The following is a 23,810-nucleotide window of genomic DNA, read 5'->3' as shown; positions in this document are numbered from 1 at the left end:
ATGGATGCAAACTCGTGGGCAAACGTTTTAGTTCAGACGAGGCAAACTGATTTATCTTCAGCAGGATTGTCAACATATGGAATGCTTTACACCAGTAAGACCAGCTGGAATCAACAGCATTGATAAGCTTAGATATAAACATAATAAACACTTCGCTTCAGGTGCATAACTGATGATATATGTTTGTTACAATGTCAGATTTGGAGGTAAAATTCTCGCGAGGCTATCTTGTGTACCTCCCTACTACTGCTACCACGCTAATCACTATGTTTCTGATCACTTCCAACAACACAAACAGCCTTGAAAAAGGACCCAATGATGTACTGCAGTCTGTACTTCTGTGTGTACCTCGTGGGTCGTACATCACCGAGACACTGTGAGTTTGTTGACATCAGTAGTAAGGAGATATACGAAGTTTTCCAAACATTGGAGCATTTTGACTGACGGAGGGAGGCGCTAATGATGGAACAGGGGTTTGGTCTAGCTCAGAGGGAGAACTCCTTGTGTAGTTACAGTGGTCTAGTCAGTGAGTGTAGTGGAACGTTTCACTTTTTGGCTGTGAGGCCGTTTGGCGATTTCACAACCTGATGCTGGATGTTGAGAGGCAGGTGGTGTCAAGGTGAAGAAGTCTGTGGCAGATGGTGGCGAAATGGTCGTGATAAATTTGGACGGTTTCTTTATTGTAAATGTGACTGACACAAGCAAAGGAGGGAGGCTTCTTGCCCACACATCGCTCTACTCTGCCACACCGCCGGCTGATGTCGGACCGCTTCAAGCGTTGTGCTCTGGTCCTAGGGTAACGAGACCAGTCTTGGCGAGGAAAATATACGAATTACTTTGCTACGGATGGCCTTGTGTGAGTGGGTGTTGCAGGGGCCGGCCGCGATGCTCATTATAAAGGAATACAAAGAAATTCAAACATTAGCAGACCACAAGGTCCTGACGAGGCGGGTCGTGATCAAGGAAGAGAACAGACAGACACACAGTAGTGTGGGAAGAGTAACACGACACACACACGTTTCACAGAGAAAAACTTAAACTTTTTATGTCACTAAAGAAGCACAAATATTGTGGATTTGAAATGAACTATTTATCAAGTCTGTTCTTAAGCGTGTCTGCAGTAATGTTTTCCATCTATTGTATAAGTAAATCCCCAGTGCTGACGAAGTTTATCCTAGAGCCGTAAATCCCCAGGTATTGAAGTATAGCCTAGAGCCGTAAATCCCCAGGTATTGAAGTATAGCCTAGAGCCGTAAATCTCCAGGTATTGAAGTATAGCTTAGAGCCGTAAATCCCCAGGTGAGGACGAAGTATATCCTAGAGCCATAAATCTCGAGGTGCTGACGAAATATACTCCAAGAGACGTAAATCCCCAGGTGAGGACGAAGTATATCCTAGAGCCGTAAATCTCGAGGTGTTGACGAAGTATACTCCAGAGACGTACATGGCCTACGTATATCATTAATAAACGTAAACACCTTTTACATAACGTACAAATCTTTCTGTCGGTCATAACGCACAACTGTGTCTCATAGTGCAACACCAGACTTGAGGAATACACAGGTCGTGGGAACGTACTGGCGCTACACCTACAAGGTTCAGTCTGCAGTTGTAGTGCATACATACACGTCTGTGTCTAAACTGTCCTGTGTCACTGTCATGATGGACAGTTTAGTACTGCTAACTGTACAACCATCACATGAATCGACCTAAGCATTATGACTATTTCAAACTGCGTCTTAAAAGTGTAGATGTCTATGAGAATGAGCGGTCTGTATGGTGTATAGAAAAACACTTATAAATGACCCACTCATAGGACCTTTACCACACAGCGTGTGTACATAATGAACAACGACTACACATACATACTATACCCAGGACCAGTGTACATACACTCTCTCTCTCTCTCTCTCTCTCTCTCTCTCTCTCTCTCTCTCTCTCTCTCTCTCTCTCTCTCTCTCTCTCTCTCCAGTTATGCACATAGTGTGTGCTGCTGCTACAGTGGCCTGGTGTGAAGGTTGTGTACCTTCAGTCACCAGTAGCATCCCACCACACAGGCACTGTACACACTTTTACACACCAGTGATCTACGTATCGTAAACATCATTAGCTACGACACACACACCGTACACCACTCCACGTTACTGTGGACGTACGGAGGAACTCTTCTATATATGTAGGAACGGCTTGGTAGTCTATCATATTCATAAAACCGAGATTAACAACTTCAAAATGACATCGAAGGATGTTCTTTTAAAGCTGGTAGAAATGATAGGGGGTTTATTACTATACAGCTGAGGTGCACAACAATCACAACACTTTCCAGGCACAGTACTCTTCTGGAACATTGCTTTCCAGTCCTCTACGTAGGTGCGGGACGATGTCATGCACAAGCAAGCAGGGTTAATAGTGGTGGCCTCTGCTGGACATAAAGACCAGACAGGCCACCAAGGTCACACTTGGACCGGGCAGACCACCACCACCGAGCGGGGGTCGGTCAGGGGGGGGTCTTGCTGGGGATGAGGACTGGAGCAGGGAGAGGAGAGAGGAGGGAGGCATGCCCAGGGTGTGTGTGTGTGGGGGGGGAGGAGGGTCGTGCACGGAGTGGAGAACACATAATGGTTGAGGCGCTTGTGTGGACTGTGTTTGGCCAGTAAAGGAGCCAAAGTGATCGAGACTTAAGTTCAAAGCCGACCAAGGAAGAGTGCGGCCGTGCCAACAGTACGTACGGTCAGCCTACATACTCCGCCTTTCCCTGACACACACACACACACACACACACACACTTGTACAATACATCACTGGAAAGATGAAATACACATCTACTGGTACACGCATATCCTACCCGACTATGTAGTAGTAGTAGTAGTATCATTATTATTATCATTACTGTTGTCGTAAATACTTATGATAAGACTCAACAATATAGTTCACAAGAGTGTGACAATAACAGTCTTAACATACACTGTACTTTGCCAACCTAACAGTGGCATGTGTGGCAGACACCCACCCAAGTCGCTCTTAACCCTTGGCTACCACCCCTGGGCATGATGGTTTGGTTACGACCCCCGGGTAATGATGGTTTAGCTACGACCCCTGGGCATGATGGTTTGGTTACGACCCCTGGACATGATGGTTTGGTTACGACCCCTGGGTAATGATGGTTTAGCTACGACCCCTGGGCATGATGGTTTGGGTACGACCCCCGGGTAATGATGGTTTAGCTACGACCCCTGGGCATGATGGTTTGGTTACGACCCCTGGGTAATGATGGTTTAGCTTAGACCCCTGGGCATGATGGTTTGGGTACGACCCCCGGGTAATGATGGTTTAGCTACGACCCCTGGGCATGATGGTTTGGTTACGACCCCTGGGTAATGATGGTTTAGCTTAGACCCCTGGGCATGATGGTTTGGGTACGACCTCTGGGCATGATGGCGTGGGTACAATACCGTTGTGGTGGAGGGTCGTGCCAACGTACAGTAGTGTTTCCCTCATCTGTACTCGATATTTACTGTTAGTTGACATGTCCGGTGTACTTAGTACTACCACCTGGTGCAACACGACCCCCTCGTATGCCCTAGTGGAACATGACCGTCGTATTCCCTGCCTGGCCTGGCCTTGGCCCACTGCACATGACGAGAGGCAATCAAATCAGCGTTGAATCCCACACTGCCATATGGCAAGTGCCTCCGCTACATCCATCGTGGGTGTGCACCTTCTGCGTCGTGACCAGCCAGTGTACAGGATCAGTTACGTCCCTGCTTCTTCCTCCCACAAAACCTCTCGACTCTTTGGCCGAACGTCTGTCCACCAGAGCAAGTAATCTGTCGAGCTTCTGTCGATACAACATGGCTTTTGCCCTACGACTGTCGAAACACGGGATTTTATTTTTATATATATATTTTTTTTCCTACGTGTCGATTGACGGAACTTCCTCCGTCTGTCGATAAAAAGGGATTTCATTTTTCTCACATGTTTGGTCGACATAAGGAAGATTTTTCCCTTCGTCTGTCATGGTATGGGAGCTTCGTCCCGAGTCAGTCGAAATACAGGAGTTTCCCCCGTGCGAACTTGATTTTGTTTTTCCCCGTCTAACGAAATCCTTTTCTTTTTTTTTTCGTCTGTCTTGTTTCTCATTTACGAACTTTCTGTCCAGCGTCTGTCGAAACTGGGGAATTACTGTTGTCCATGTTTCTGATGAGCGCCTATGGACAATATCCGAGAATATCTAGTTTGTGTTCTTCCCGTTTTCTATTTTTTGGGGGGTGGGGGTTCATTTGTACGAGTTTATATTCGTGGATCTAAAAGATAACATTCATGATTCATAAACCTGAGTCTTAGTAACCTACCTAAAGTACAGTCTCTCAGTCCAATTACTTACCTGTCTATACAGACCGTAACATATATGCTGATAACTACGAGGAAAGTGAAACGCGGTAAGTTCCCAAGTGCACTTTCTTGCAATGATCACATCGTCCGGGGAGTTACAGTAATGAGATAGAAGACGTAGAACAGTCAGTTGATATACAAGAGACGTGGCTAAGACGCCATTGGTAAACAGTCAGTTGCTATACAAGAGACGGTACTAAGACGCCACAGGTAAACAAGCGTTCCCGGATGGTGGTGTTCGGGTCTGGCATTATATCTGTCATGAAATCTTCATTATTGACAGGTATGATGCCTGACCAGACCACCACCATCCCGTGACGCTTGTTTACCAATAGCGTCTTAGCTACGTCTCTTTCTTGTATACCCTTGTACTCTCCCCCGACGATGTGATCATTGCAAGAAAGTGCACTTGGGAACTTATCGTGTTTCATTTTGCGAGGTTTTTTTCATATTCTAGATCATGCACACCACTGTGACCTGTTGTAATATATATATTATATATCATAAAGGAACAAAATCTAAGTCTGTTTATCACATTCAGTGTTTGTCTTGTTCTATTTACAACTTCCTTGTGTCATATAACGAAAGGAGTCTTGTGTTATCTCCAGCGACTGTGAGCAATACGGTGATGTTCTTTATGTATACAAATAACCTCTGGGTTATAATCTCCAGTTGTATTCCCCTGTGTTATAGAAACACAAAATCTTGGTTGTATATGCAGTAAGTCAAATTATCTTTCGGCCATAAGTAGCGAGTTTTATTTTGCTACTGACAAGTACGTGCGCTATATTCAGACATCACCTGTTCCGTATAGAGATACCTCGTGCAATATCTTTCTTCATAGCGGGTCTTGCTATACAAGGATTCCCTAGGATAGAATGATATATTCTCCTCAACATACATGATGGAAGACAAGAAGGCTGCACTACGCCTCTACCAGACACGCACCCAAGACTGCCAGACACGAACCCAAGACTGCCAGACACGAACCCAAGACTGCCAGACACGAACCCAAGACTGCCAGACACGAACCCAAGACTGCCAGACACGCACCCAAGACTGCCAGACACGAACCCCAGACTGCCAGACACGCACCCAAGACTGCCAGACACGCACCTTAGACCGCCGAACACGCAACTCAGACTGCCAGACACGCAACCCAGACTGCTAGACCCTCACCCCAGACTGCCAGTGACGTATCCTAGACTGCTAGACACACACACACACACACACACACACACACACACACACACACACACACACACACCCAAGACTGCCAGACACGCAACCTAATCCGCCAGACACGCAACCCAGGCAGCCAGACAAACACCCCAGATTACCAGACACGCACTCCAGACTGCGAGACACGCACCCCACACTGCCAGACCCTCACTGGGCGAGACACGCTTCTCAGGGGGAGGGGAGGGAAGGGAGGGGGACGGAGGGGAGCGGGACGTGGTGCGCGAGAGAGGACGTGGAAAGTTTGGGACGGTGGGGGTGTGGGGGTGGTGGGGGACGGTGGGGGTGTGGGAGTGGTGGGGTGAGGGTGAAGACGTCCAGCAGGACCCCACATGAGGCAACTTGAGGAGGTCCTTATAAGGCAAGTGGGCAGCGTGAGGCTGGCTGGCAGGACCCGTACATGGTGCGTTCCACACATCCCCACACCCAGTACACTGCCCGCCCCCCACCCACCCACCCAGCACAGTGGGAGGGTCATGGTACGGGGGGGAGGGAGATATGCCAGTGACGTCACCATAACACATGACCAGGGAGTGCCTGGTCCTCCGCATGATCTTTATGGCTCAGGTCAAAAGCAAGGTCAAGGGTCGTACTGTCGTGCACAAGGACCGTCCCACTGTGCACAAGAGTCGTAGCGTCGTGCACAAGGATCGTCACACTGTGCACAAGAGTCGTAGCGTCGTGCACAAGGATCGTCACACTGTGCACAAGAGTCGTAGCGTCGTGCACAAGGATCGTCACACTGTGCACAAGGGTCGTAGCGTCGTGCACAAGGATCGTCACACTGTGCACAAGAGTCGTCACACTGTGCACAAGAGTCGTAGCGTCGTGCACAAGGATCGTCACACTGTGCACAAGAGTCGTAGCGTCGTGCACAAGGATCGTCACACTGTGCACAAGGGTCGTAGCGTCTTGCACAAGGGTTGTGACGTCATGAGGCATCCCCGGATGAGGAGAAATAAGTCCGTCAATAACCAGTGGTGACCAGAGGCCGCCACCGCCTGCTGGTGGTGTGGGCACACGCGACTCACCAAGTGCCACACAAACACACGTCACTCAGGCTACGTGTATGTGTGTGTGTGTGTGTGTGTGTGTGTGTGTGTGTGTGTGTGTGTGTGTGTGTGTGTGTGTGTGTGTCGTGCACTGAGGAAAGCTCTACATGTGACACCAACCCGGCAGCAGCAGTGTGTGTGTGTGTGTGTGTGTGTGTGTGTGTGTGTGTGTGTGTGTGTGTGTGTGTGTGTGTGTGTGTGTGTGTGTGTGAGGTACGTGGATGTCAATAATGTAGTGCCTCATCTGTGGCCAGAGCACCAGGCCAGCTGTCTGCTGGGCAACGTCATAATTACATCACATTACGTGTACGTGGAGGGAGGCGGTCCACCACCTATTTACGACGTCTAATCTAGAACACGCACCTCAGGTTTCGTTATCCCACGTAAGGCAACGTACAAGATCCAATACAGAAGGTCGTCGGTCCACGTAAAGGCAACAAATACCTTCTCCGAGGTAAGAGTGCCAGCCAATCACAGGGAGAGGTTGGAGATAATATCATTTTCACACCAAGGAAGAGAGAAGAATAAGTGGAGACTTGATCAAAACTTTCACGTGTGATGAAAACTAATTCAAGGACGTGGACAGTAGAGAGTTCTTCGACAGATGGAAGGGAGGAAGAACACCCAGGGATGAGGAGGAGAAGAGAGTAAGCAAGACCCGTTGTTGAGGAGGCGTACAACACCTACTTCCATAGTGTGAGTCTCGGCTGTGGATGTATGGTACTACCTGAGGGACGTAACTCATAATGCACACAAGTGACACCAGGTTGTAAAGTTGTATAGATACGAGAAATTCAAGACTTCGTACGAATGCAGACCTTCCTCCCTTCCTGTACAGATGGGTACTCACGACCCACTACACACACGGCCTTGTATAATCATCCAATATACATTTGATAGCTAGGAACTATACGAGGAAAAATGCTTGACCCTTACGAGTCATATCAATAATGGTCAAGCAATCGCACAGATGGGTCGTGTCGTCATGCTCAATGGTCGTACCGTCCTGCTCAGGGGTCGTACCGTCCTGCTCAGGGGTCGTAACGTCGTGCTGAGGGGTCGTACCGCCGTGCTCAGGGGCCGTACCGTCGTGCTCAGGGGTCATACTGAACTCTTTACTGATCTCACTATTCGGAAGTGTCTGGTTTTCAGACACACTCGTCAAAGTTCCCCCCAGGACTACACAACTGTGTGGCTCAGACCAGGACTACACAACTGTGTGGCTCAGACCAGGACTACACAACTGTGTGGCTCAGACCAGGACTACACAACTGTGTGGCTCAGACCAGGACTACACAACTGTGTGGCTCAGACCAGGACTACACAACTGTGTGGCTCAGACGATGATCGTGGTGGATAACCGCAGCTTGGGATGTGTGTGTGCGTCGTGGCGTCTGGGAGGTGTATGAGGGACTCTCGGGGTCCAACACAACAAGAGATACACATGGCCCTCAAGGTGCGCAAACCCAGAGACCACGTTTGTTTTATTACTGTGATCAGAGGAGAGGAGGAAGAGGCTGGGACAGGGAGGGAGAGGAACAGTTTAAAATGGAAGAGAAGGACGGAGTGTGTACAGGTGTTGTGGGATACGTGAGTGGTCTTCAGGAGGTGTATTCTGGTGTATTCTCTCTCTCTCTCTCTCTCTCTCTCTCTCTCTCTCTCTCTCTCTCTCTCTCTCTCTCTCTCCCCGGCAGACTGGGGTGTGTGTATAATTTGTTCTTAAGTTAGTGAAAGGGAATTTCTTCAAGCTGAGCTCAGCGTTCTTCACCGTGTGTTTGTCTCCTTCACTACCGTAATATCAGACACTGGCGACATTGTGGACTCTGGCGCCAGGTGAGGGAGGAACCATGTTCACTCGCAAGTCCCTCACGCACACACATCCCTCCAGCTACCTGATGTGTGTGTGTGAGAGAGAGAGAGAGAGAGAGAGAGAGAGAGAGAGAGAGAGAGAGAGAGAGAGAGAGAGAGAGAGAGAGAGAGAGAACAGCTTAACATCAGGGGAGTTCCGTCCTTTAAACTCGTATGTAGGTCGTGGCTTAAACACCTTATATATAAATATATATATATATATATATATATATATATATATATATATATATATTATCCCTGGGGATAGTGGATTAAGAATACTTCCCACGTATTCCCTGCGTGTCGTAGAAGGCGACTAAAAGGGGAGGGAGCGGGGGGCTGGAAATCCTCCCCTCTCATTTTTTTTTTTTTTTCCAAAAGAAGGAACAGAGGGGGCCAGGTGAGGATATTCCAAAAAAGGCCCAGTCCTCTGTTCTTAACGCTACCTCGCTAACGCGGGAAATGGCAAATAGTTTAAAAGAAAGAAAGAAAAAAAAAAAAAATATATATATATATATATATATATATATATATATATATATATATATATATATATATATATATATATATATATATATATATATATATAAGGTACCTATTTATCGACAAGTTCAACAGCGGGATGGCTGGTCGTGGGGGGCACTGCCCGCTGCGGAAGTAGGACACTGGCCGGTAAGGCCCGCAGGTCGCACGGTTAGCCAGTGTCACACGAGAGACGATAAGTGTGTTTTCATCTGTGCGTGTGCGTCAATTTAACTGTCACTGTTTATATATATAATTATATATATATATATATATATAATATATATATATATATATATATATTAGTCACGCCAATCTCGCCAGAGTAATATTGACCGAATGTCATGGTTTAAAGATAGGTGTGTAGTGAAGTAAACATGTCCGGAGATTGTATGGGTTTACATATGACACGCCTGTCTGCCAGCGGTTGCCCGGGCCCCTCCTGCCCAGTCGACAGTGTATTAGTCAAGATCAATAAGGTCGACACTACTGATATTTCCATATTATCGCGGCGACGTTCGGTCTCACGCCACCTCGTGAGGCAGGATCAGCAGTCAGTCGGGTACCGTCCTGCTCAGGGGTCGTACCGTCCTGCTCAGGGGTCGTACCGTCCTGCTCAGGGGTCGTACCGTCCTGCTCAGGGGTCGTACCGTCCTGCTCAGGGGTCGTACCGTCCTGCTCAGGGGTCGTACCGTCCTGCTCAGGGGTCGTACCGTCCTGCTCAGGGGTCGTACCGTCCTGCTCAGGGGTCGTACCGTCCTGCTCAGGGGTCGTACCGTCCTGCTCAGGGGTCGTACCGTCCTGCTCAGGGGTCGTACCGTCCTGCTCAGGGGTCGTACCGTCCTGCTCAGGGGTCGTACCGTCCTGCTCAGGGGTCGTACCGTCCTGCTCAGGGGTCGTACCGTCCTGCTCAGGGGTCGTACCGTCCTGCTCAGGGGTCGTACCGTCCTGCTCAGGGGTCGTACCGTCCTGCTCAGGGGTCGTACCGTCCTGCTCAGGGGTCGTACCGTCCTGCTCAGGGGTCGTACCGTCCTGCTCAGGGGTCGTACCGTCCTGCTCAGGGGTCGTACCGTCCTGCTCAGGGGTCGTACCGTCCTGCTCAGGGGTCGTACCGTCCTGCTCAGGGGTCGTACCGTCCTGCTCAGGGGTCGTACCGTCCTGCTCAGGGGTCGTACCGTCCTGCTCAGGGGTCGTACCGTCCTGCTCAGGGGTCGTACCGTCCTGCTCAGGGGTCGTACCGTCCTGCTCAGGGGTCGTACCGTCCTGCTCAGGGGTCGTACCGTCCTGCTCAGGGGTCGTACCGTCCTGCTCAGGGGTCGTACCGTCCTGCTCAGGGGTCGTACCGTCCTGCTCAGGGGTCGTACCGTCCTGCTCAGGGGTCGTACCGTCCTGCTCAGGGGTCGTACCGTCCTGCTCAGGGGTCGTACCGTCCTGCTCAGGGGTCGTACCGTCCTGCTCAGGGGTCGTACCGTCCTGCTCAGGGGTCGTACCGTCCTGCTCAGGGGTCGTACCGTCCTGCTCAGGGGTCGTACCGTCCTGCTCAGGGGTCGTACCGTCCTGCTCAGGGGTCGTACCGTCCTGCTCAGGGGTCGTACCGTCCTGCTCAGGGGTCGTACCGTCCTGCTCAGGGGTCGTACCGTCCTGCTCAGGGGTCGTACCGTCCTGCTCAGGGGTCGTACCGTCCTGCTCAGGGGTCGTACCGTCCTGCTCAGGGGTCGTACCGTCCTGCTCAGGGGTCGTACCGTCCTGCTCAGGGGTCGTACCGTCCTGCTCAGGGGTCGTACCGTCCTGCTCAGGGGTCGTACCGTCCTGCTCAGGGGTCGTACCGTCCTGCTCAGGGGTCGTACCGTCCTGCTCAGGGGTCGTACCGTCCTGCTCAGGGGTCGTACCGTCCTGCTCAGGGGTCGTACCGTCCTGCTCAGGGGTCGTACCGTCCTGCTCAGGGGTCGTACCGTCCTGCTCAGGGGTCGTACCGTCCTGCTCAGGGGTCGTACCGTCCTGCTCAGGGGTCGTACCGTCCTGCTCAGGGGTCGTACCGTCCTGCTCAGGGGTCGTACCGTCCTGCTCAGGGGTCGTACCGTCCTGCTCAGGGGTCGTACCGTCCTGCTCAGGGGTCGTACCGTCCTGCTCAGGGGTCGTACCGTCCTGCTCAGGGGTCGTACCGTCCTGCTCAGGGGTCGTACCGTCCTGCTCAGGGGTCGTACCGTCCTGCTCAGGGGTCGTACCGTCCTGCTCAGGGGTCGTACCGTCCTGCTCAGGGGTCGTACCGTCCTGCTCAGGGGTCGTACCGTCCTGCTCAGGGGTCGTACCGTCCTGCTCAGGGGTCGTACCGTCCTGCTCAGGGGTCGTACCGTCCTGCTCAGGGGTCGTACCGTCCTGCTCAGGGGTCGTACCGTCCTGCTCAGGGGTCGTACCGTCCTGCTCAGGGGTCGTACCGTCCTGCTCAGGGGTCGTACCGTCCTGCTCAGGGGTCGTACCGTCCTGCTCAGGGGTCGTACCGTCCTGCTCAGGGGTCGTACCGTCCTGCTCAGGGGTCGTACCGTCCTGCTCAGGGGTCGTACCGTCCTGCTCAGGGGTCGTACCGTCCTGCTCAGGGGTCGTACCGTCCTGCTCAGGGGTCGTACCGTCCTGCTCAGGGGTCGTACCGTCCTGCTCAGGGGTCGTACCGTCCTGCTCAGGGGTCGTACCGTCCTGCTCAGGGGTCGTACCGTCCTGCTCAGGGGTCGTACCGTCCTGCTCAGGGGTCGTACCGTCCTGCTCAGGGGTCGTACCGTCCTGCTCAGGGGTCGTACCGTCCTGCTCAGGGGTCGTACCGTCCTGCTCAGGGGTCGTACCGTCCTGCTCAGGGGTCGTACCGTCCTGCTCAGGGGTCGTACCGTCCTGCTCAGGGGTCGTACCGTCCTGCTCAGGGGTCGTACCGTCCTGCTCAGGGGTCGTACCGTCCTGCTCAGGGGTCGTACCGTCCTGCTCAGGGGTCGTACCGTCCTGCTCAGGGGTCGTACCGTCCTGCTCAGGGGTCGTACCGTCCTGCTCAGGGGTCGTACCGTCCTGCTCAGGGGTCGTACCGTCCTGCTCAGGGGTCGTACCGTCCTGCTCAGGGGTCGTACCGTCCTGCTCAGGGGTCGTACCGTCCTGCTCAGGGGTCGTACCGTCCTGCTCAGGGGTCGTACCGTCCTGCTCAGGGGTCGTACCGTCCTGCTCAGGGGTCGTACCGTCCTGCTCAGGGGTCGTACCGTCCTGCTCAGGGGTCGTACCGTCCTGCTCAGGGGTCGTACCGTCCTGCTCAGGGGTCGTACCGTCCTGCTCAGGGGTCGTACCGTCCTGCTCAGGGGTCGTACCGTCCTGCTCAGGGGTCGTACCGTCCTGCTCAGGGGTCGTACCGTCCTGCTCAGGGGTCGTACCGTCCTGCTCAGGGGTCGTACCGTCCTGCTCAGGGGTCGTACCGTCCTGCTCAGGGGTCGTACCGTCCTGCTCAGGGGTCGTACCGTCCTGCTCAGGGGTCGTACCGTCCTGCTCAGGGGTCGTACCGTCCTGCTCAGGGGTCGTACCGTCCTGCTCAGGGGTCGTACCGTCCTGCTCAGGGGTCGTACCGTCCTGCTCAGGGGTCGTACCGTCCTGCTCAGGGGTCGTACCGTCCTGCTCAGGGGTCGTACCGTCCTGCTCAGGGGTCGTACCGTCCTGCTCAGGGGTCGTACCGTCCTGCTCAGGGGTCGTACCGTCCTGCTCAGGGGTCGTACCGTCCTGCTCAGGGGTCGTACCGTCCTGCTCAGGGGTCGTACCGTCCTGCTCAGGGGTCGTACCGTCCTGCTCAGGGGTCGTACCGTCCTGCTCAGGGGTCGTACCGTCCTGCTCAGGGGTCGTACCGTCCTGCTCAGGGGTCGTACCGTCCTGCTCAGGGGTCGTGTGGCCTGCAGTACACAGGCCTCGGTAAGAGGGGGAGGGTTGTGTGGCCTGCAGTACACAGGCCTCGGTAAGAGGGGGAGGGTTGTGTGGCCTGCAGTACACACCAGTGTTAAGCTAGGCTACTCTGCCTCCTGCACATACACCTCTAGGAAAACAAAACACAAAAACTACCAGCCAGCGTCGGTGGCTGCTTCACCTGCCCTCACTCCGTTAAGCTTGGCCGCTTGGCCTCCGGTACTGGCGACAGTTAAGCGCGGCTACAGGACTTTCAATACGTTATCTCCACTAAGGTTGGCTACATGACCTCCAGCTACCCCCTGTTTAATCGCTCACCACCGGTACGTTCTCTCCGTTATGTGCCCTCCCTCATGCCCACTCCTCTGTACTAAGCAACAGTACCTCCGACAAACCACGTCATCGTAATCTCCGTTACCGACCGCCGGTAAATCAAGTGCTTAACCTCCTGTACGTAGCCAGTACGTGTAGAAGAGGCCAAGGTTTCACCAGTGAATACCATGACAACACTAATCATGGCCGCAGGAGATGAGAGATAGGCTGTGGGCCCAGCCAGCTCGGCCCGGGCGGATTGGCCACCTCAGTAACCTGCCACCAGACTCGACGCCCTCACCACACACCTGCCTCAGTGGCGGGAGTAAGAAGGCCAGACCCCGGGGGTCAAGGGGATTCAACTGAGGTCTTTAAGGTAGCAGCTTATGTGCGCCAGCTGGAGCATCATGTTGGTAAAAATACCGTACTAGAAGGATCACCTCGCGTGCTGTGAGCTACACATGAAACATATCCTCCAAACCCATTTCTGTACGAGTCAGTTCCTAAGCTGTAATTTACTATACTTTCAAGTTACAGTATCTATCGTCTATACTCAATCGTGTCTAACAGTTCAGTTTTATTTAAAATACACATTTTTGTTGAAGTGGGAGTGGCTATACTCATTAACTCCTTCATTTGTTCATCTACCGTGGTACATAGTATGAGGTCTTATGGTATATTAAGATGATAAAGAAATCTTATTTTCAATCTAACTTATCGAAATAAAGTCATAATTACGATTTTTTTTTTGAAGAGAAAAGTAGAGAGGAGAGGTAATAATGTAGCAAGTGTTGACTATAACCATACATAACCTCATTAGGAAGACTCAAGTGTGAAGGACAGCGACCCGCTGGTACCTGACCACGTACTTATACACGAACACCTGGAGGTAAATACCAACATTACCAGGTCTACGTGGCGATGAGATCAATCAATTCATTGGTCTTAATTTAAGGAGACCCTATTTTCATCAACAGATAATGTCTATCTATCGCTCGAGCAGAACGTATTGAGCAATATAATAAGTTGAACGACCTGAGTCTACCCGACATATCTGTTTGTGTGGGGGGGACGACCATCTCCCAAGCTGGGAGGCGACAAGCACTGGCTCTTATGTGCGTAATATTAGCGCGGGAGTGGGAGGGAAGCTGTGGAAGGAGGGAGGGGGGGAGGCGGAGATTAGCGCGGCCACAGCCAGCTGGGACGCGCCACACACTCATGTGTTGCTCCTGCTTCACTACAAATTCTCATTTCGTTCTCGTGACGTGCGTGCACAGAGCTGCAATATTTATGTGCGTGTACATGCGTTTATTTATATTTTGCGTGTGTAATTGTGTACGTATTTCAGTATGGCTTGCTGATCCCGGCAAGTGTGTGTGTGTGCATGCCTGTACGTATTCATGCATATTCCTACACATGTACTTGCATGTGCATGAGCAGCATATTCGCGAATGTGTGCATGTATGTATGTATGAGATCACACTAGGTGCACACAAGCATACTAGTGCGCATGTCACCGGACACTTGTAACACTTACTTCAACAGTCTCATTAACGCGGACTTGTAAACTCCTCAGCGTCCCCGTCATTATCACGCGTTGGCAACTGTTTTAACGTTCCGGGCGTCCGACCCTGGGCGGCGGGCGGGCGGGAGGCAGGGCGTCCGCCTGTGCTGAACTTCAAATGTGTTCCTTGATCCACACAAGATAGCACCCAGTTTTTCGCCTCCCAGGTTCGTGATGCTTAACCTTTTGGAGCAGGACGGTGTGACGCTTGGTCATGATGGCCTGCACTTCCACCTGACCATTAAGGATAAGCTCAAGAGCCAGGTCATCACACCCTGGGGGTCGTGCTCGAGGGTCGCAACGATGTTCCTGAGGGGTTATACAGATTTATCAAGCCATTACAAACCGGACAGTCTGCTGTGTACAGTGACGGAGTGGTGGCTGCGACGTGTGAGACAGTCTACCTTAGCAATAACTGTACACACTGTGTTGCTCTCAAGCGCGCCTTTCACAACGGCGCCTGAGATGTGCTGTGATGTGCTGTGGGTGATGACAAACGCACACCTTCCTCCTGGCCAGGCTGTAGTGTGTGTGTCTGTAGGTCCGGGAAAGGTGTGTACATGCATGTAAGATCTTACGTGCATGTGGAAATATGTGCATTTGAATGCATGGACTGTGGGTGCGTGTGTGCCTATGTTGTACGGGGAGGGGGGGAGGGAGGGAGTTCACACGCGTGGGGTCCCATATGTCTCAAACTTAATCTTATAACTTTTTAAACTAGTGTATGCTTTCCACATTAGTAATTCGTTGCTCAGCTTATTCAATTCATTCAGTGTGTGTGTGTGTGTGTGTGTGTGTGTGTGTGTGTGTGTGTGTGTGTGGGTGGGTGGGTGTGTGAAAGCAATTTTGAGTGTCTGAGGGCTTGCGTAAGTGGTGCATGTGTGTGCGTGTGTGTGGGGGTGTGGGGGGGTTGGCTGAGTATGTGTGTATGGTCGTCTGTGCACAGACGTGTGTACGTAAATACAGAAGTATGAGAGGTATACTTGAGCATCATGAAGCAGTGGTAGAGGTAAGACGGAACACTTCGCTCCCTAAGCATGGCATCACTGTACCCACCACCCACCCACCAGCCTCTCCCCCAATACCCCCCGTCAAGCAGCCCCTCCCCTCCACTCACCCTTCAGGAGGCCCCACATCCCCTCGCCCGTCAGGAGGCCCCGGCCCCCACCCTCCCTAGCCAAGATAAACACACCCGCTGTAAGTATAGGCACGCCGGCCAGGCCAGGGCAGTAAGATTTCAAGTACCCATCTGTGTTACTGAGAGGCCACCGCCCGCCCGCTGGACCGCCTACGTCTGAGTGGCCGCACTCTGATGGAATGCCCGCACCTGAGTGGCCCAGGTTGGCGGTGGGTGAGCCCCTGCCCTCAGCCACAGCCTGCACTAGGGGGAGGTGACCTGCACGTGTCAACACCCGCCAGACACAGGTGCCAAAACTGGCCCCACCCCTTACCCACAGCATCCGACCCACCCCCACCCTGACACCCATCCGGCCGCTGGTCAAGCCTCTCCCCTGCCACAGGCACATCCACCCACCACCAAACTTTCAACACTAACAGACACCCACCATACTGACCACACCAACCAACCACCACCACACCAACCTATAGTACCCACCACTGCCGCCAGAGCAAGCAGGAGTGGGTCCTGCAGGATCGCCTTACAGATCATCTTGTTTCCTACAAGCAGAACCTGTCAATAAAATAGTCACTCGGAGTCAGCAACTGAACCCTGGAAATGTCCTCCCCCGTCCGACCTGCCTGACGCACGATACTCAGTCGCCAACCACGTGATCCATTTATTACGTCGTGCAGGACCACCTGACATGTGTCCCTGGCTTCTACAAGTGTTAGAAACCGTCGATAAATAAGTGTCTCTCACGCGTCAAGAGCTTTATTAAGGCGACGCCTGGAAATGCTTGCGCCCCACCCGACCTGCCGGGCCTGCCAGGCACACGATAAATTCATTCGTTAACCACGAGATTCGTTCGATACGGACGAGTAAGTAGTGTTGGTTCTCCCCACGGGTCATAGAGGTCTGCTGGTTATACTGTCATTATGAAATGAATGAAATAAAGAAAAAAAATATACGACAGGGCCAAGTCAAGAGGCCAGGACAGCATACCCAGGGGTGGCACCATCCAGCCCGCCCAAGAGTCGTACCGTCACATGCAAGAAGGTTCAAGAAACTGTAACTTGGGGTGACAACACTGAGACAGCTGAAGCTGCACCAGCCTCACAATGACTTGACTTTTTAAAAGATGCGAAGATCATCTTCGTCTTGGTGGTGTTGTTCTCAGCTGGACCCGACTGGCGCGCGTACACCAGACAGAAAGGGTGACACGCCCGTCCCGGCTGGAGGGAGACAGACCCGTCCCGGCAGGAGGGAGACAGACCCGTCCCGGCGGGAGGGAGACAGACCCGTCCCGACTGGAGGAAGACAGACCCGTCCCGGCTGGAGGGAGACAGACCCGTCCCGGCTGGAGGGAGACAGACCCGTCCCGGCTGGAGGGAGACAGACCCGTCCCGGCTGGAGGGAGACAGACCCGTCCCGACTGGAGGGAGACAGACCCGTCTCGGCTGCAGGGAGACAGATCCGTCCCGGCTGGAGGGAAACAGACCCGTCTCGGCTGGAGGGAGACAGACCCGTCCCGGCTAGAGGGAGACAGACCCGTCCCGGCTGGAGGGAGACAGACCCGTCCCGGCTGGAGGTGCTGGAGTTAAGCAATTATCAAGGTTGACCTTCCAAACTGGTTCCGTCTCACGTAGACCGGTTTGTGCTTGCTTAGAGAGCGTCGCCGAGGCTGCCGGGGTGCGTGGCTCTACGAGCAAGTGCGTTGGGTTGAAGGGGGGAGGTGGAGGGAGAGACGAGTACAGGTGTATTTAGAGTGTGTGGTGTTAAGTGTATTACTGGGCAAAGTAAGTGCGTGTGGTAGGAGTGTGGGTTGTGGTGATGTACGGCTGAGGTATATGTGGGAGTGCACGTAGTGTTGGGTGTGTCTGTTAACCCACTGAACACGTCGGGACGACCCACTGAACACGTCGGGACGACCCACTGAACACGTCGGGACGACCCACTGAACACGTCGGGACGACCCACTGAACTCGTCGGTAAGACCCTGAACTCGTCGGTAAGACCCTGAACACGACGGTACGACCTCAGAACACGACGGTACGACCACTACACGACAGTATGGCCTTCGGGTTTGGTATGACCTTAGGTCACAGGTCAAGATATTATACTCAAGGGTTGTAGTCTCGTGCTCACACACCGCACGGTCGTGTTAAAGGGTCGTACCGTCGCTCTACATGGGTCGTACCGTCGCGCTACGTGGGTCGTACCGTCGCCTTACGTGGGTCGTACCGTCGTGTTACATGGGTTGTACCCTACCTTCGCGTTACGTGGGTCGTACCGTCGCGCCACGTGCGTTGACTGATGCGAGTAATATAGGGCTGGTGATATGGTGGCTGGTGAGACCGTAATATGGCACGGTGGTCATAGTGAAGTATGGTTAGCGATAGTGACAGTGATGCTTCATGGTGCAGGCTATGTTGTGACGTTGGTCAAGCATGTGTGGTGACGTATGGTGAGACAGAGCCATCATAACTTTGTTGCAGGTGCAAGATTGTAATGAAGTACAGTGAAGTTATAGGAGTGAGATTACAGTGAACCATGGTGAATCTATAGCAGATGAGATTATAGTGAAAAGTGGTGAAGCTAAGGGTGAGATTATAATGAAGTTATAGTAGGTGTGAGGTTATAGTGAAGTATGATGAAGTTACAGCAAGGCGTGTTGTAAAAGTGAAAGTATGGGGAAGTTGTAACAAGTATGAGGTTATAGTGAAGTATGATGAAGTCAAAGTGGAGCCTGACATGATAACACAGCAAGTTATGGTGCGGTACCTAATAGTGTACCACCGAGGACGGGACGAGAGAGGTACAATGCTAGGGGTGAGGTACAGTGCTTGGGGTGAGGTACAATGATAGGGGTGAGGTACTGTGCTAGGTGTGAGGTACAGTGCTAGGTGTGAGGTACAGTGCTAGGTGTGAGGTACAATGCCAGGTGTGAGGTACAGTGCTAGGTGTGAGGTACAGTGCTAGGGGTGAGGTATGGTGCAGAGCCGGTCAGTATAGTGCAACCTGTGGTGCCCGAACCCTCCCGGGGTAGCGTGGTGTGTGGTGACCACCACCAACAAAGGTGCTGATGTCAAGTGAAGTATGGTGGGACGATGGTGCTGGAAGCCTCGGGCATACAGTCAGATATAGTGAGGTGGTGGCGCGGAAGGCTTCCCTCCAGTAGGAGCAGTATAGTGAGATGGTGGCACTCGGGCCTTCCTCCAGTAGGAGCAGTATAGTGAGGTATGGTGATGAGGGGGGGTGAGGAGGAGGAAGAGGATGCGTACCCCCAGGGAACGCCCGACTCTAACATGGTTTATCTTGGCTGACTCGACCAGGCCAGGGCTGCCTACCTCAGCCACCCAACCCCTCTCCAACCTCACGTCTTCACTGGATCACGCAGGAAATCTAATTAAACCACCAATATATATATATATATATATATATATATATATATATATATATATATATATATATATATATATATATATATACACTACGTAATGAAAGGGTAAGAGAGATGTGTGATGATAAAGAGTGTGGTTGAGAAAGCAGAAAAGGATGTGTTGAAATGGTTTGGACATATGGAGTGAAAAAGATCTCGAGTGATTGGGGCTTGAACATACAGGAGGGTGAGAGCCGTGCAAGGAAGAGAGCGAATTCGAACGATGTGGTATACCAGAGTCGACGTGCTGTCAATAGACTGAACCAGGGCATGTGAAGCGTCTCGGGTAAACCATGATGTGGATAAGGAGTTGTAGTTTCGGTGCATTAAACATGACAACGAGAGACTGAGTGTGAACAAGTGTGGCCTTTTTGTCTGTTTCCCTGGCGCTACCTCGCTGACGCAAGGGGTGGCGATGCCGTTTTCTGTGGAGCGGTGCAAGGAAAGTATGAAGGCAAGCGAGTATGATTATATACATGTGTATATAAGTATGTCTGTGAATGTGTATGTATATGTGTTTCTGTTGATATGTATATGTATATGTATATGGGCGTGTATGTATATACGTGTGTATATGAGAGGGTCTGTCTTCGTCTGTTTCCTGGCGCTACCTCGCTGACGCGGGGAACGGCGATCAAGTGTTATAATGATGAAAAAAAAATATATACATATACATGTATGTTAGCCAAGGAATGCTTCACACTAGGCTATTGTGCCAACAGCAACAGAGATCACGGATCATATTAATGATGGACCAGCCTCGGTGTTATGCTGCGTGCACGTCGGGTCACACGGTAACTACTGTGCCCCTGGCGGGATACGACCACTCAAGACACGCCCGATTATACAACGAAGGGCGTCTGTTTACCAGGGATTGGCCTGAACGTGGTTCTATCGCTCGCCACCACGTGCTCTACGTGAACACACATGACCCGTCTTGTACGTGCGTGCAGCAGTGGGGAGCCAGACCTCCTGCACATCACGCACGTAAGCTGTCCTGCAGGACTGGACGTAATGTGAACTTACCATCAAGTGCAGAGTAAATTCGTTTTAACCAGAGTTCTGTGTCAAGACAAGCGCTCGCTCGCTCGCTCGCTCGCTCTGTACTGAACAATAATAATTAACAAAGTGTTTCCCATAGCGCCAGGGACTAACTGCCCAACCAAAATAGCCACGTAAAAATAACACTTAATTACCCCATCTTCTGTTGTGAGCAGCGAGTGCGGCGCAAGTGAACACTGCATCCGACACCCACACCCCCACATGTTCTCCATGCTAGAACACACACCTGAAGCGTCAATAGGGAATGTTCTATTGTCAACAACGTGTTCTATAATATGATATGCGGGATTCGAATTGCATTAGTGAGTGTTCTATATAGATACACCTGGGAGTGTTCAATATAAATGCAACAGCGAGTGTTCTATACAGATACGACAATGAATGTTCTATGTACATACAACAGTAAGTTCTTTGTAGATACAACTGTCAAGTGTTCTCTATACAACATTCAGTGTTCTATTGATACAATACTGAGTGTTCTATATAGATACAACAGTCAATGTTCTATACAGATACAATACTGACTTCTATATAGATACAACAGTAAGTGTTCTATACAGATACAATTCTGAGTGTTCTACATAGATACAATTCTGAGTGTTCTACATAGATACAACAGTGAGTGTTCTATGCAAATTGTAAAATAATGGGTGTTTCAAATTTCTTAGAAGGCTATACTATTGGCCCTCGTACAACACGGTGTTCTTCGTACAACAGTGGGTGTTCTTCGGTCAACAATGGGTGCTATTCGTACAACAGTGGGTGTTCGTCGCACAATATTGGGTGTTCTTTGTATAACAGTGGGTGTTCTTCGTACAAGTGGGTGTTCTTCGTAAAACTGAGTGCTCTTTGTACAACAGTGGGTGTTCTTCGTACAAGTGGGTGCCCTTTGTACAACAGTGGGTGTTCTTCGTACAAGTGGGTGCCCTTTGTACAACAGTGGGTGTTCTTCGTATAACAGTAGGTGTTATTTGTACAGTAGTCGGTGTCCCATGTATATAAGAGGATGATAACACAGGGTTTTCGAGGTATAACATCGGGTGTTCTAAACATTACAGGGTGTACTGTTCAAACATCGGGTGTTCTAAACATTACAGGGTGTACTGTTCAAACATTGGGTGTTCTAAGAATACACGGATGTTTCTAACATTATATTGGATATTCTAATTATCATCTGTGGGTGTTGTAAGTATAAACTGGTATTCTAAGTATAACAGTAAGTGTTGTAAGTATACCAGTGGATGTAAGTATAACTGAGTGTCCTAAGTAGAAGAGTGGGTGTTATAAGTATAACAGTGAGTGTCCTAAGTAGAAGAGTGGGTGTTATAAGTATAATGGTGAGTGTCCTAAGTAGAAGAGTGGGTGTTATAAGTATAACAGTGAGTGTCCTAAGTAGAAGAGTGGGTGTTATAAGTATAATGGTGAGTGTCCTAAGTAGAAGAATGGGTGTTATAAGTATAACAGTGAGTGTCCTAAGTATAAGCTTGGGTGTTGTAAGTCTAACAGCGGGTGTTGTAAGTCTAACACTGGATGTTGTATGAAAATGAGTGTTGTAAGTATAACAGTGGATGTTTGAAACATAATAATGGTTGTCGTCATCATAACAGTGTGTTGTTGCCGGCTTCTCCGTCTGACCAACAGACCCCTCCTTGCCCTCCCAGCCAGCTGTGATGAGGGAAAACTGGTCCCCTTGCCACCCACCCCCGACATCAACCCCTTCCCTAATAATTCCAGTGTAGCAGTGGGGTCCAGGGCTATAATTATATCCCCCAGAGTCTGGGGTTGGTGACTGCAAGGCCGGGAAGCATTATGGAGGGTTGGGGAGGGAGTGAGGGGCAGCCAGCCGGTCGTACGGACGAGGGAGCAGGTGGCGGCATGGTATGTTATGGTGGCAGGGGCACGTCGCCCTCCTCAGCTGGAATCACCTTGTACCATATCTTTTAGGTGTCTGGCTTGCAGGGTAGGAGTTACACACACACTCTCCATACATATCCCGCTCAAAAAAAAAAAAAAAAAGTGTACTGGAGCCATTATCTTGTAAACACAAAGTACGAAGTAAAAGTGATTGAAAAATTTGCTGGGTAAAGCATAACACGTCTGTACGAGGAGACGCACAAGGTGCCGTCAGAGTAGCAAGGTGGGTGCTGGGAAGACACGTGACCAAGCATACAGTATCACCAACCATCAGTAACTTGTACAGAAATATCCACTTATGGTCTACATCCAGAAGCATTATCATACAGGGACTAATATATATATATATATATATATATATATATATATATATATATATATATATATATATATATATATATATATATATAGAGAGAGAGAGAGAGAGAGAGAGAGAGAGAGAGAGAGAGAGAGAGAGAGAGCAACACGAGTGCAAAACCCTGTACGTAACAAACAAATAGTAATCACACATACATGTTTTCTATCATCATACAAATTTTCCGTATGTTGTCCACATTCACTACTTCATCATTCATTATATTCCATTCATCCATTAATCTCATACTGTAAAAACACTTTATTTTTCCAACAAGTTGCATGCTTATTTCCATGTTAAGTCCTATGGTTGTTCTATCCTGGCCATCTTTGCAAGCCCTGTGTTCTGTTGACATTCCTCATTGTGGTATCTACTTGAAAGCTCGTAATCTGGTCACCCCTTACTTTTCTCTCTTTCATGGCGGATATATTCAAGGCTTCTAACCTTGCCATGCGACTCATCTCTTTCATTTCTAGGACCTTCTTTACTGCCCTCTTTCTGACCTTCTCTATTAGGTCTATGTGCTTATAAAAATCAGGTGACCAAAACTTGAGAAGCATATTCTATTTTTGGCCTACTGTAGGTAGGCTATGAACAGCTTGCTGAGTACTGTCTTACCCATATATCTGAATGGTATTCCAATATTTGCCAGCAGCCACTTTGCCTCCTTTGCTCTTCTCCTAATGTTGGACTCTGGCGATAGTTTAGGGACGTTGCCTACTCCCAATCTCTCACAAACACATCCCAGAAGCTTGTTTCATATTGAGAACCTCTTTCGCTATATCCTCATTACTTTATATCTATTCGACCTGAATTTCATTAGCAGACTAACTCTGGAGTTTGCCTAAGTCCCCTTCCAAGTTAATGCAGATCTCCTCGCTTTTCACCTCCTTTATGACCCTGGCTGGCATCATCCGTAAACATATCAAGGTGTACGAGGTTATTTCTTCTGCTCTTCTGCTAAGTCATTAAAGATCCTTTGAAAAAACAAAAAAGTATCGTCTCAAAATAGGTCCCCACTCCCACCTTCTGCAGCGCGCGCGCGCACGTCTGTGTGTGTGTGTGTGTGTGTG

General features: G+C 50.7%; 2 long non-coding RNA genes across 2 annotated transcripts in view; one reads left to right on the top strand and one right to left on the bottom strand.

The window, feature by feature from the left end:
* LOC139749095 (uncharacterized) overlaps positions 1–23,810 on the bottom strand; it is a 284,265-nt gene that overhangs the window by 136,861 nt on the left and 123,594 nt on the right. The window lies entirely within an intron of this gene.
* Positions 1–23,810, top strand: part of LOC139749094 (uncharacterized) — a 123,068-nt gene that overhangs the window by 15,105 nt on the left and 84,153 nt on the right. The gene's annotated exons all lie outside the window — the stretch shown is intronic.

The sequence above is a fragment of the Panulirus ornatus genome, chromosome 6, assembly GCF_036320965.1.
Source record: "Panulirus ornatus isolate Po-2019 chromosome 6, ASM3632096v1, whole genome shotgun sequence".
Classification (NCBI taxonomy): domain Eukaryota; kingdom Metazoa; phylum Arthropoda; class Malacostraca; order Decapoda; family Palinuridae; genus Panulirus; species Panulirus ornatus.
Note: the sequence above shows the minus strand (reverse complement) of the source record. Positions and strands in the feature narration are given on the sequence as shown.